Here is an 11,366-nt window from a genome sequence, read left to right on the forward strand (position 1 = left end):
AAAAAAAAAAAAAAAAGCTGGAGAAATCAGGTAGAGAAGCAAATGTTTAAAATTTTGGTCACAAAAGAATATTTTATCCAATTTGTTATAAGCAGTAAATAGCTCAAAAAAAAAAAAAAGATTTTTCTGTGGGATTTTTTGACTCTGGAAAACAAAACATAAAAAGAGTCTGCAGTGTTTCAAAGAAACAAAAAAGTTGGCTCTGTGACTGTGGCTCAAGCGGCTAAGGCGCCATACACATACACCTGAGCTGGTGGGTTCGAATCCAGCCTGGCTAGCCAAACAACAATGACTGCAGCAACCAAAAAATAGCCGGGCGTTGTGGCAGGCACCTGTGGTCACAGCTGCTTGGGACGCAGAGGCAGGAGACTCACTTGAGCCCAGGAGTTGGAGGTTGCTGTGAGCTGTGATGCCATAGCACTCTACCCAGGGTGACAGCTTGAGGCTCTGTCTCAAAAAAAAAATAATCTCTCCACCCTCAATAATTTTAGTTTTCTATCTGTTTAGTCTTATGTAATTAACTTCTGTCTACTTGATGTTTGGTTAGCAATCCTTATGAATGTATTAGCACTTTGAATTAGAGTCCTCAAGTTTTTATACTAGTGCAATGGTATGATGTCCAAAGTTATCAGAAACCTGTATTCTAGAGTACGTTTCAGAGTTCTTTTCATGGATTCTCCTAAAGAAGCAGCCAATTTTCAACCACAGTTGATTATAAACCACTTTTTGAAAAGAATCAAAGTAGCACAATAATTGTATAGGACAAAAGTCATAAAAGCCACAGTCAAGGTCAGAGAAAAACTTTTGTTTCTGAGGCTGCTCCTGAGGACTTCGTTTTCAGGTATTGTTTTCTGAGCCCAAAAGTTGAATACACCAATGTGGAACCCACTGGATACAGCAGTTGACCGTATAGTCATAGTAGGTTTCATCATTACTGTTTTATGACTTTGGCAATATTATTTTATTCAGTATTGTTCAATCCTGTCATTTGAGTATCACTTTTACATTATTTTTCCTTTTACTGTATCTGGGTACAATCTATACTATTATTTACTTAATATTTTTCTTTGAACATACTCTTTGCAAAATGCAATCAATTTATTTAAAGGGCAACTCTGCATTACTACCCTAGTAGAAAATGTCTCACTCTGACCTAGAGACCTCACTAACACTCATCATGTGATCAACAAGTTTTGGTGAGGTCTTAAAATCTGCCAGCATCAAATTGACAGTTTATAGTTACTTAATCAGAAAGATTTAAATATAATAGAAAAGAGAATGATGTTCTCATTTCCTGTTTGAACAATTTTTGGGTTTTTTTTTTCCTTTTTAAATTTTCTTTTCCTTTTTTTTTTAAAGACAGCGTCTCAAGCTGTTGCCCTGGGTAGAGCACTGTGTATCATAGCTTACAGCAACCTCCATCTCCTGAGCTCAAGCAATCCTCTTGCCTCAGTTTTTCTATTTTTAGGAGACAGGGGTGGAGAGGGGGCTCTCACTTTGGTCAGGCTGGTCTCAAACCTGTGAGCTCAAGTTATCCACTGGCCTTGGCCTCCCAAAGTGCTAGGATTATAGGTAGGACCTATGGTGTCTGGCCTCCTGTTTGAACATTTTAAAAACTAAATTCTTTAAGCTATTTACCACAATTATCCATGTTCCCAAGATCTGGAAAAATGCTTGTTTAATTAATACATTATTTAATTGAAGCAATTTTATATGCCTAACTCAGGAAATATAAAATATGTGATCTGGAGAAGCTCACACTGTGGTGGAACATTTACAAAACTATATTTTTATTTCTCATACTTACTTTGTTGAAAGAAAAAAGCAAACTGTGCAATGACCATTTCATAGTAACTTTCATATAAGCACCCCATCCAGGTTTCAAGAACATGCATATAAGCAGCCTAAATCATCCATCAAGTCCTCCTAAGAAAACTGAGATATTATTATTCCATTCTGCTTATTAGGAATCACAGATTCATTGAGGTATCTAAGTTAATCAGATAGCAAGTATGGGATAATTTATTAGTCTCCAAAGGATTTCTAGGTTGTGTGCAATTTTTCCCTGTTGAAGCAGCTTGGATAGGTTCCCCCTCTCCTGCCCCCAGCAGTTTTTGGCCAGGGCTAGGTTTGAACCCACCCTCTCTGGTATATGGGGCTGCTACCTTACTCTTTTGAGCCACAGGCACTACCCTTGGACAGGTTCTTAATTAATGTGGAATACTAGAATGATCTGCTTCCATGCCCCAGTCAGTTCTGTTTTCAGTATTTTGTTCTCATTGATATGTCTCTTGCTTTTCCCTCTGCACATCTGAAAATTCTTGATTGACTTTGCTCTAACATTCTATTATTTGAGGGAATACTAAGTCAGTTTATATTATGGCTCTGCTTTTAAGGATCGGCTCTTCTTTTGGCATATTGGGGGGAAAAGTTAGGTTTTTTTATAGTATTATTTTTATTATCATAGTAATAAAATATTTATTTTTATTAGTACTTTTTCTAGAGACTGTGCATTATCTAGTTTATTTTTTCAGTCTTTGTGGAAATAAGCCCTACTCATATCTTTGATCTACAGGTAAAGAGACAGAGGATTTGGCATGTAACATTATATTAGTGCATTACCTACTATATTAGTTAAGGCTGCTATAACAAGGTGCCACAGACTGAAGGCTTAAACAACAGAAATTTTTTTTTTCTGACAGTTCTGGAGGGCAGAAGTCTAATATCAATGTGTCAGCAGGGGTAGCTTCATCTGAGGCCGTATTCCCCTGCTTATAAATGGTTGTCTTCTCCCTTTGTCTCCACGTCACATTTTTTCTCTATATATCTGTTGGTGGTTCCTTGGGGACCCCGACCTAGATTGGAGGTCAACAGGGGTGATAACTCTGGAGAAATAATTAGACTTTACACCAACTTAATGTATAAAGTCTGAGTAGCCTAGAGAGACTTACATGGACTCACATGCTACTGGCAGATTGAGAAAATGCAGCAGCCCTTTGACTCCTCAGAAACCTTTTATTGATTTCTAAGACAAAGAGTAAATGCAAATACAAAGGTGCCAAAATAGGATGAAAGAAACCCAAGCCCCCAGGAAGATTAGGTAAAAGGCAATGGCTGGGTAATTGGGAACATTAGCGTAGTGAATTGTCAACAACGAAGGATATCACACCTAGGAAAGGAGGAGAAAACAAGTTTCCTCTCTGCAGGGTAGACAAACCAGCTTCCCTAATTTAACTGTGGACCAGGAATTCAAAGGACTTAGCCCAGCCTGCCTGCTGATTCTCCTCCAGGGATGGTTTAGATAGATGACTTTACCCTGCCTGGGCTCCTCCATGCTCCTTTCATCTTTGGGTGGTCTTGATAAGCCCCCAAGGATGGCCTGTCTGCATGCTTTGCCCTGGATTGAAGCTGGGGGTGGGGGTGGGGCAGAGAGATCAGCCTATTTGTCTCCCTTACATATCCACGTCTAAATTTTCTTTATTTGCGTGTCATCCTTGCGCAGGGGCCATGCTAATCTTCTCTGTATTGTTCCAATTTTAGTATATGTGCTGAAGCAAGCACCAATTTTTCTCTTCTTAAAAGGAAACCAGTCATTTAATTACCTCTTAAAAGATCCTATCAACAAATATGGTTACATTCTGAGGTACTGGGGATTAGGAGTTCAACATGTGTGTTTGGTGGGGGAAAGGGGAGACATAATTTAGCCCCAAATAGCTGCTTGCTTTTATGGAGAATTGCCCACAGTCAGAGGTGAATGACCCTTCTCTGGACTAGGCCTGATTTTGGTTTTCATAATAAACAACGAGGCAGGCAAAAGGAAACTAAGAATGAGGTTAATGTTTAAACAGACACAGAAAAGAAAAGATCTGTTGCAGATAATTAAACATCTCCTCCACAGTTAAGACTTTTCAACTCTTAAATTAGACAGATCTAGACTTCCCATCCTCTGGGAAAGTGAACAAAGATCTTCCCAGTGGTGCTACTGCTTTGGAGAATGAGTTCTTATATTTCATTACTGTTTTCAAGACAGAAAAGATGGTCAGATGTGAGATTTAATAATAACTCCAAATCTCATTTGAGGTAGTTTCAGTGAACAGGTTTCTCTCTGCTCTTTGGAAGTATTATTTAGCTGCAAATTGGCACACATTTTAGATAAATGACAGAATGCCTGTAAGTATTATGTGATATATATATAAGTTGCAATTTTTGAATATTTTCTCTTGGAAAAGCTACACATAGATATTGACTGTATGTATGGGCTATTTTAAAGAAAGGTAGTTCTTAAGGGTTAAATTTTGTGTTTACTCCCCTCCTCCACACATACACAAAATTTATAGTGAAAGTCACTACCACTAGGTTCATCAACTGACTTACTCATTCTCCAAGTGACCTACTTAACCTAAGTACTCCCCTTCTCTGTCCATCAGATTGTTCATCCATAAAATAGGTATGAAATGATAACAGCCTCAAAAGGCTATTGTAAGCAGGTCAGACTTGGTGGCTTATGCCTGTAATCCTAGCACTCTGGGAGACTGATGTAGGCAGATCACTTGCACCCAAGAGTTTGAGATTGCTGTTGAGCTATGACTTAGGGCACTCTATCAAGGGTAGAGACAAAATAAGTCTGTCTAAACAACACTAGACAGAAAATTTAACTTACTGCATGGAGAATTTATCCATGGACCAATGAGTATGACTGTACTTATCTGTCAATTTCATACAACTGCATTTTAAATATTTTAAGGATTGAAAGTCCTGGAAAAATTTAGGTATTGATATTTTAAAAACATTTTAACAAATAGTATACCATTGATTCTATTTCCAATAATGGTAGACTAGACAACTCAGATCAACCCTGATACTTAGTCATAGAAAACATTGTGATTGGAATTGTAGGAGAGAAAAGGCTTTCCCTCTGCCTTCTGAGGATTTAATAAATGAGTCCATGAAATAAACTGACAACCGGCAAATTAACAGGAGAAAATGTATACAAATTTGTTATGTGCACATGAGCATTACATAAAGTAAAAACAAATACCCAGAAACTCAGTGACATCTAGAAGCTTATTATCCTCTTCATAGGGGAAGAGGACAAAACTTAGGGGAAGAGTAAAAAACCTTGAGGAAACATGAATGGGCCCTCCAAAAAATAGGTGATAGCCTGTGACAATGTCTATCTGGACATGGAGTTAACCTCCAGTCTCCTCTTGTGATACAGTGAATCTTCCCTGATTGATGAGATTCATGAAAAATGAGTTCCCTTGGGAGAATTTGTCTTTACTCAGATAAGGGGAGTTTTCTATTCCCCAAGTACCCTCAGTTTGATGTCCAAAATGGCATATTTTGAGGTGGCACCTCCTTCAACAGCGTCAGACAGATATCTGAACTAGGCTATTCAGGAGGCTGAAATGAAAGGATCACTTGAAGTCAGGAGTTCAAGACCAGCCTGGGTGGCCAGGTGCTGTGGCTCACACCTGTAATCCTAGCACTCTGGGAGGTCGAGGCAGGTGGATTGCTGGTGTCAGCAGTTCTGAGACCAGCCGGTGACACCACTGAACTCTACCCAGGGCAACAGAGTGAGACTCTTGTCTCGAAAAAAATAAATAAAAAATAAAAAGACCAGCCTGGGCAATATAATTAAGTACCTTTGCTCAAAAAACAAATCAAATAAAACAAAAGGAAGAAAAGGAGGCAAGATGAAAAAGAGAAGGAAACCTAGAAAATTTTTCGGCAGGGAAATAAGAGAAAAATTTCCACACACTAGTATGGAATGATCTATCTATCTATCTCTATATATCGTGAACCAGCGCTTGGGAAGGGGAGTGAACCAGAGTGGAATTAGTGGGGACTGAGAAAAATACAGCATAAGAGACATAAACAAAGGATGGGATCAGGAGGACTGAATGAACTGATGACTACAGCCAGCACCAAAACACAAAAATCAGCTTTATTTTATAGTATCTATACAGAGTTGTCCAGGGAAGTAGCATACACAAAATGGGGGAATAGCATAAACAAAAAACATAGTTTTGGTCTTACAGTAGGAAAATGTTAATGGTTTCTTCTCAAATTCATTAACATATGACAAGAAGCAAGAAGAGAAAGATCAATTGGATCCCACCATAGTTAAACAAAACAAAGGAAGGACTATGTGACTTAGTGGTTACTACTTAACTTTGTTAGCATATGACAAGGAGAGGGAAGGGAAAGATTATAGTGTCTCTGCATAGTCAACAAAGAACTATGTGGCTTCTAGTAGAGGGAGCAGGAGGAAAGGAATATGGCTATTTTAGGAATGGAGAAGCAGTTGGGGGCTCATTCCTTGAATGTTCCCCAGGCTGTAAGGGCCTTGCATTCTCACAGCCCACACTCCTTATCTCCTCCTTTCTTAGCTTTAATTGATGAAGAGAGGTTTTTAACTGGAGAAATTACTTGACTCCCATTCTGCAGAGGACTGGGAAGATACAAAGTAAAGTTAATATTAAAATTCCTAATTTAATGTTATTGTAAGATGGTCACATTTTTTCTAAAAGACTGTAATTTAGGGGCGGAACCTGTGGCTCAAAGGAGTAGGGCACAGGCCCCATAGGCTGGAAGTGGCGGGTTCAAAAAAAGACTGTAATTTATCAAAAATTTCTTTAGCAAGTTGAGTAGAACCATAAACATTCAGATGAGTTTTATGCATTGTTTGAATTTCTTGATGAAGTTTTGCTATATTAAGGTTTTTATTATGGGTAAGGTTACTATTTAACTTTGTTAGTATATGACAAGGAGAGGGAAGGATTTACTACAGGATCTCCTATAGTTAACAAGACAAAAGAAGAACTATGTGACTTCTGGCAGAGGGAATATGAAGAAAGAAATATGGCTATTTTAAGAACAGAGGAGAAGCAGTTGGGGGCTCATTCTCTGAATGTTCCCCTGGCTGTGAGGGCCTTGATGTCTCACAGCCCGCTCTCTATATATAATATGTATTTACATGCAATAAGATAGAAAAATTTATGGGTAGCACATTGCTATTTATCTGTTAGAGGAGAGTTAAGAATACATACATACATGCTTATGGATATATATTAACAAAGAATAGAAGGATACATAATAACATTAAAAACTATCTCCAAGGTGATAGAGGCTATAGGATGAAGAAAAAAGGCTTCTTGGAATACATTTTGATATAACCTTGGGACAATGAAAAAAAATTTTAGTAGCGTTAAAAACAAATATTAAAAAGCAGAGTCCCTGAACGTTAACAGCAAAATTAAGTACATGGAGCTGTGACTACAGATTGTAGCATAAGCACAATGGAAGAAATATTCCAAATACTTTGAAAAATAGTAATATTAACAGGCCTAGTATTATATACCCTAATGTAGCAGTTCTCAGACTTTCTGGTTTCATGATCCATTTATACTCTTAAGAAGTAATAAGGGCTTGAAAACTTATGTTTCTGACAGTTATAAATATTGGCATGACCAAATTAGATATTAAAATTTAACAAAAAGTGTTTTATTAATTTATTTCAAAAAATAAACACATTATGTTAGCATACATAGCATATTTTATGAAAAATATCTACAATTTTAAATGAAAAAATAGTAAGAGTGACATTATTTTATAATTTTGCAAATATCTTCAATGGCTTAATAAAAGACAGCTAGATTCTTGCATTTGTTCTGCATGCAAACTGTTGCAATATAATAATTGAATATTGGTTTCAAACTCATAAAATCATTATTACTAGCAATGTAAGCACATGAAGATATGACTCTTCCCTTAAGTATTCCCATATGCACTCTTTGTTGGGGTCCCAACCTGGAGGCAGGGTCTGCTAAGAACTGTGGAATTGGCCACAACCAATTCCACAACTGAAGAAATAATAAAGTTCAAAATGAGACAAGAAAGAAAGAGAGAAGACAGGCCTGGTGCCAGCCACATACACTGAGGGTGGTGGGTTTGAACCCCGCCCAGGCCAGCTAAACAACTGCAAAGAAAAAATAGCCAGGTGTTGTGGCAGGTTCCTGTAGTCTCAGCTAGATGGGAGGCTGAGGCAAGAGAATTGCTTAAGCCCAAGAATTTTAGGTTGCTGTGAGCTGTGATGCTAGCGTGACATAGTGAATCTGTCTCAAAAAAAAAAAAAAATAGAAAAGAAAGAGACAAGATACACAGAATAGAATTTTCAAAGGTGGAAGCTTAGGAGACAACTGGCCACTTGTGGGTTTGGGCAAGTGGCCCCAAGTCTGTGTTCCACTCAGCTTTTATTCCAATTTCTTTGCCCAGGTGGTAAGCTGGAGGGAACAAAGACACCAGCAGTTTTTCTGAGTGAGTTTATCAGCTTCCATTGTTATTATTATTAACTTTAAGGATTTGAGAAGTTTTGAGGAATTTGGAACTTGACTCTTGTTGAGGGGGGAAAGCCTCCTGTCTGGAGTCACACACAGATTCCTAGGGAGGTGTTAAGCTCCACTAGTGGACTGTGGAGTAAAACCACTGGTGTTGATCTCTTCTGAGGAATTGATGGGAGAGGTATTTTCCTCTCAGTCACCACCAAAGAGGATTTTCCTCTGCGATAACGGATGTAAGCCTTCCTCCCCATATCTCGGCTTGAGCTGTTTGCATGGTCTTTGCCCCAGCCAAATGCAAATCTCCACAATGGATGTCTGCTTTGTCTGTTTAATGGGCAGGAAATGACCTAGAAGATCTGTCTACTCTAGGTCTTGCCATAATCTCTTTTATGGCCATTATCTTCCTCAGAGTGTTCACAGACTCAGCAGGGTATTTGTGTAAGCTGTATCCCCAATAGGCCAGTTTCAGGAAAGGCCAGAAACTTGTTCAGATAAGAAATTTAGCAATGGCTGGCTTATAGATAAATTAGCTGACTTCTTTGTTCTGACTCCTTCAGCTTACTTTTCAATCTTCCCTTTTTCTTGGGGTGCCTTCTGCCAAGAATAGGGTCTTCAGTCCCATTCTGAGCTGTACCTCAGCTTATTTTTCAACTTTTCCTTTTTCTGGGAAAGCTTTCCTTTGCCAAGAATGGGGTCTTTGGTCCCCATTTTGCCTATACCTCTTATTTAATAGCAGAGGATGGTTATTATTGTGTCTTACTAATTTTTCTTGCTGAGGACAGCCATAGTCATCATAGCTTCTCCTTGGCCCTGGGAGTTTCTTTGGAGTCCTTGGATGCACCTGCCGACTAAAAGCAGAATAACCAGATAATGAGGAAAACAGCAACAGAAATAAGACGACTTATGGTAGGAAACCACTTGAGAGGATTTAATTCTGCCAATCCGTTAGAAGCTCTCTTAAGAATATCAGATCCTGAGAGGGCCAGACCAGCACCATTTTGTTGTTTACTGCAAAAGACCAGGGCCACTCCCTGCTGCCTCCCCCACCCCTGGTTGCACAAGCTGTTGAGCCATTGATTAAGCCATCTTGAACAACAGCTGCCATATTAGGCAATAAGTTTCAGTTTCCTTGAAATTCAGGTATTCCTTTCAGTCAGGCGGCCAGCTATCCAATCAGACTGTACCACCTAGCCAGACCACTAAGTAGTTACTAGACAATCCCCCGCCCCTCAGCCTACACCAATCCCAATCTTACTCGTACCATAGAACCTCCTAACCACCAATCAAAAATGTACTCATGCCCAACCTCACCCTCCTTGCTTTCTGTACCCTATAAAAACCTTTCTCACCCCAGGCTCAGGGCTCTTCCTTGGCATGGATGCCAGGAGAGTCCAGGCCGGGGCTTGAATAAAGCTCACCTCGTGCTTTTTACATCAGAGAGTGTCTCGGACTGTCTGTTGGGGAGTCTTGGGGGAATTTCGGGCACAACAATCCAGGGGTGTAAGGGCCAGACCAGCGCCATTTTCTTATCTGCTCTGTTAAACTGCAGGGCCCACCCTATAACCCTCCCCATTCTATTCCTAGTTTCCTAGCAGGGCCCACCCTATAACCCTCCCCATTCTATTCCTAGTTTAAACCACACCCTAGGCAACAGATAAGTTTCTATTAGCCCCCGGTTAAGGGACCCTCCACCCCTTACCTGTACCAATCCAAATTCACCTTTACTAATGAAATCACCAACCACCAATGAAAAGTGTACTCGTATCCGACCCTACCCCTCTTGCTTTCTGTACCCCATAAAAACTGCCTTCACCCCGAGTTCGGGGCTCGTCCTCGGCTTGCATGCCAGGAGAGTCCAGGCCCGGGGCTCCCGGACTCCCCGGGTCTGTAATAAATCTCATCTTATGCCCTTTACATCAGAGTGAGTCTCGAGTTTGTCGGTTGGGGTTGATTTGGGAGGCTTTCTCGGACCCAACAGGGTCTATGTTGAAGAGAGCTTGAGATGCCTCAAAGATGTCTTTTAACTTTGATATGTCCAATATTAAATGATCTTCTCTCCCTTGGAGATGTCTTTTTACTTCATTCCATTGATGATTAATAACATTGTAAAAGTAAGGAGTCACACAAAAATGAGAGACATTCCAATTACATTGAAGGTGCATTCTATGCTCTAGGTTCATAACTTGATCACCAATCCCAATCATTGTCTAAGGTCATTAATTTGATTAGCTAATTTTTGATCAATTTTGGCTTGAGAATTCCACAAGGGGGTCGAATTCTTTTGCCACTTTTATACAAAGTGAGCAGTTTGAATGAAGTTGTGAATGATAACACCTGTGGTAGCAGCAGTTGCAGTTACTGCAATTAATCCCATAACTACTGCAAATTCTATCCATGAAACAGTCCTGATTAAAGGTGGGAAGGACACACATTTATGCCCAGTAAGTGTAATTCTGATCTGCTGAGGCAAGGGGGAAAATTACCACCACAGTTATTACCATCACTACAGCCATGAGTAAATTACTGGTGGTTTTGGTCTTATTTTTCTCCTGTAGTAAGTATCCTCTCAGCTTCTGCTGTCAGCTTTTTTATCTGAACCCATGTTGGTGGCTGGGCTCCGTTGGTATTCTCTGCAACTCTCTGGTAAATGCTGAGTGTCATCTGGGCAAATTTCTTTGTCATTCTCTGAAACAGAGTTGTTCTTTGGCGTTTTCTTTTTGTCTTTCTCTTCTCTATTCCCAGTGGGTTCATGGTAAAACTTCAGGTGTCTGGCCGGGACCCAAATGGGTACCTGGTTTTCTCCTGGCAAAATACAAGCAAAACCTCCACCCCAAGTAATAACCTTTCCTAATTCCCAGGTGTTAGCTTAATATCTTTCCACCAGACTGTTTTGCCTTCATTAGGGTTAAATTTCTGACCTGTAAAATGTTATTCTGCCAATGTAAACAACTGATTTCTGAAGATATTTAAAAAATTTAAAGTAGGCTCGGCGCCTATAGCTCAACCGGCTAAGGCGCCAGCCAC

The 11,366-nt window shown here is 39.6% G+C and overlaps 1 protein-coding gene and 1 non-coding gene across 2 annotated transcripts in view; one reads left to right on the forward strand and one right to left on the reverse strand.

Annotated features, from left to right (window-relative positions):
• The window catches only part of LOC100956128, a 46,403-nt gene that overhangs the window by 12,428 nt on the left and 22,609 nt on the right, over positions 1–11,366 (forward strand). The window lies entirely within an intron of this gene.
• LOC111722175 lies at positions 3,459–3,561 on the reverse strand. The gene has a single exon (XR_002771093.1). It is a non-coding gene; the product is annotated as a U6 spliceosomal RNA (small nuclear RNA).

The sequence above is a fragment of the Otolemur garnettii genome, unplaced genomic scaffold (genome assembly GCF_000181295.1).
Source record: "Otolemur garnettii isolate 467f Iridium unplaced genomic scaffold, OtoGar3 scaffold00223, whole genome shotgun sequence".
Taxonomy (NCBI): domain Eukaryota; kingdom Metazoa; phylum Chordata; class Mammalia; order Primates; family Galagidae; genus Otolemur; species Otolemur garnettii.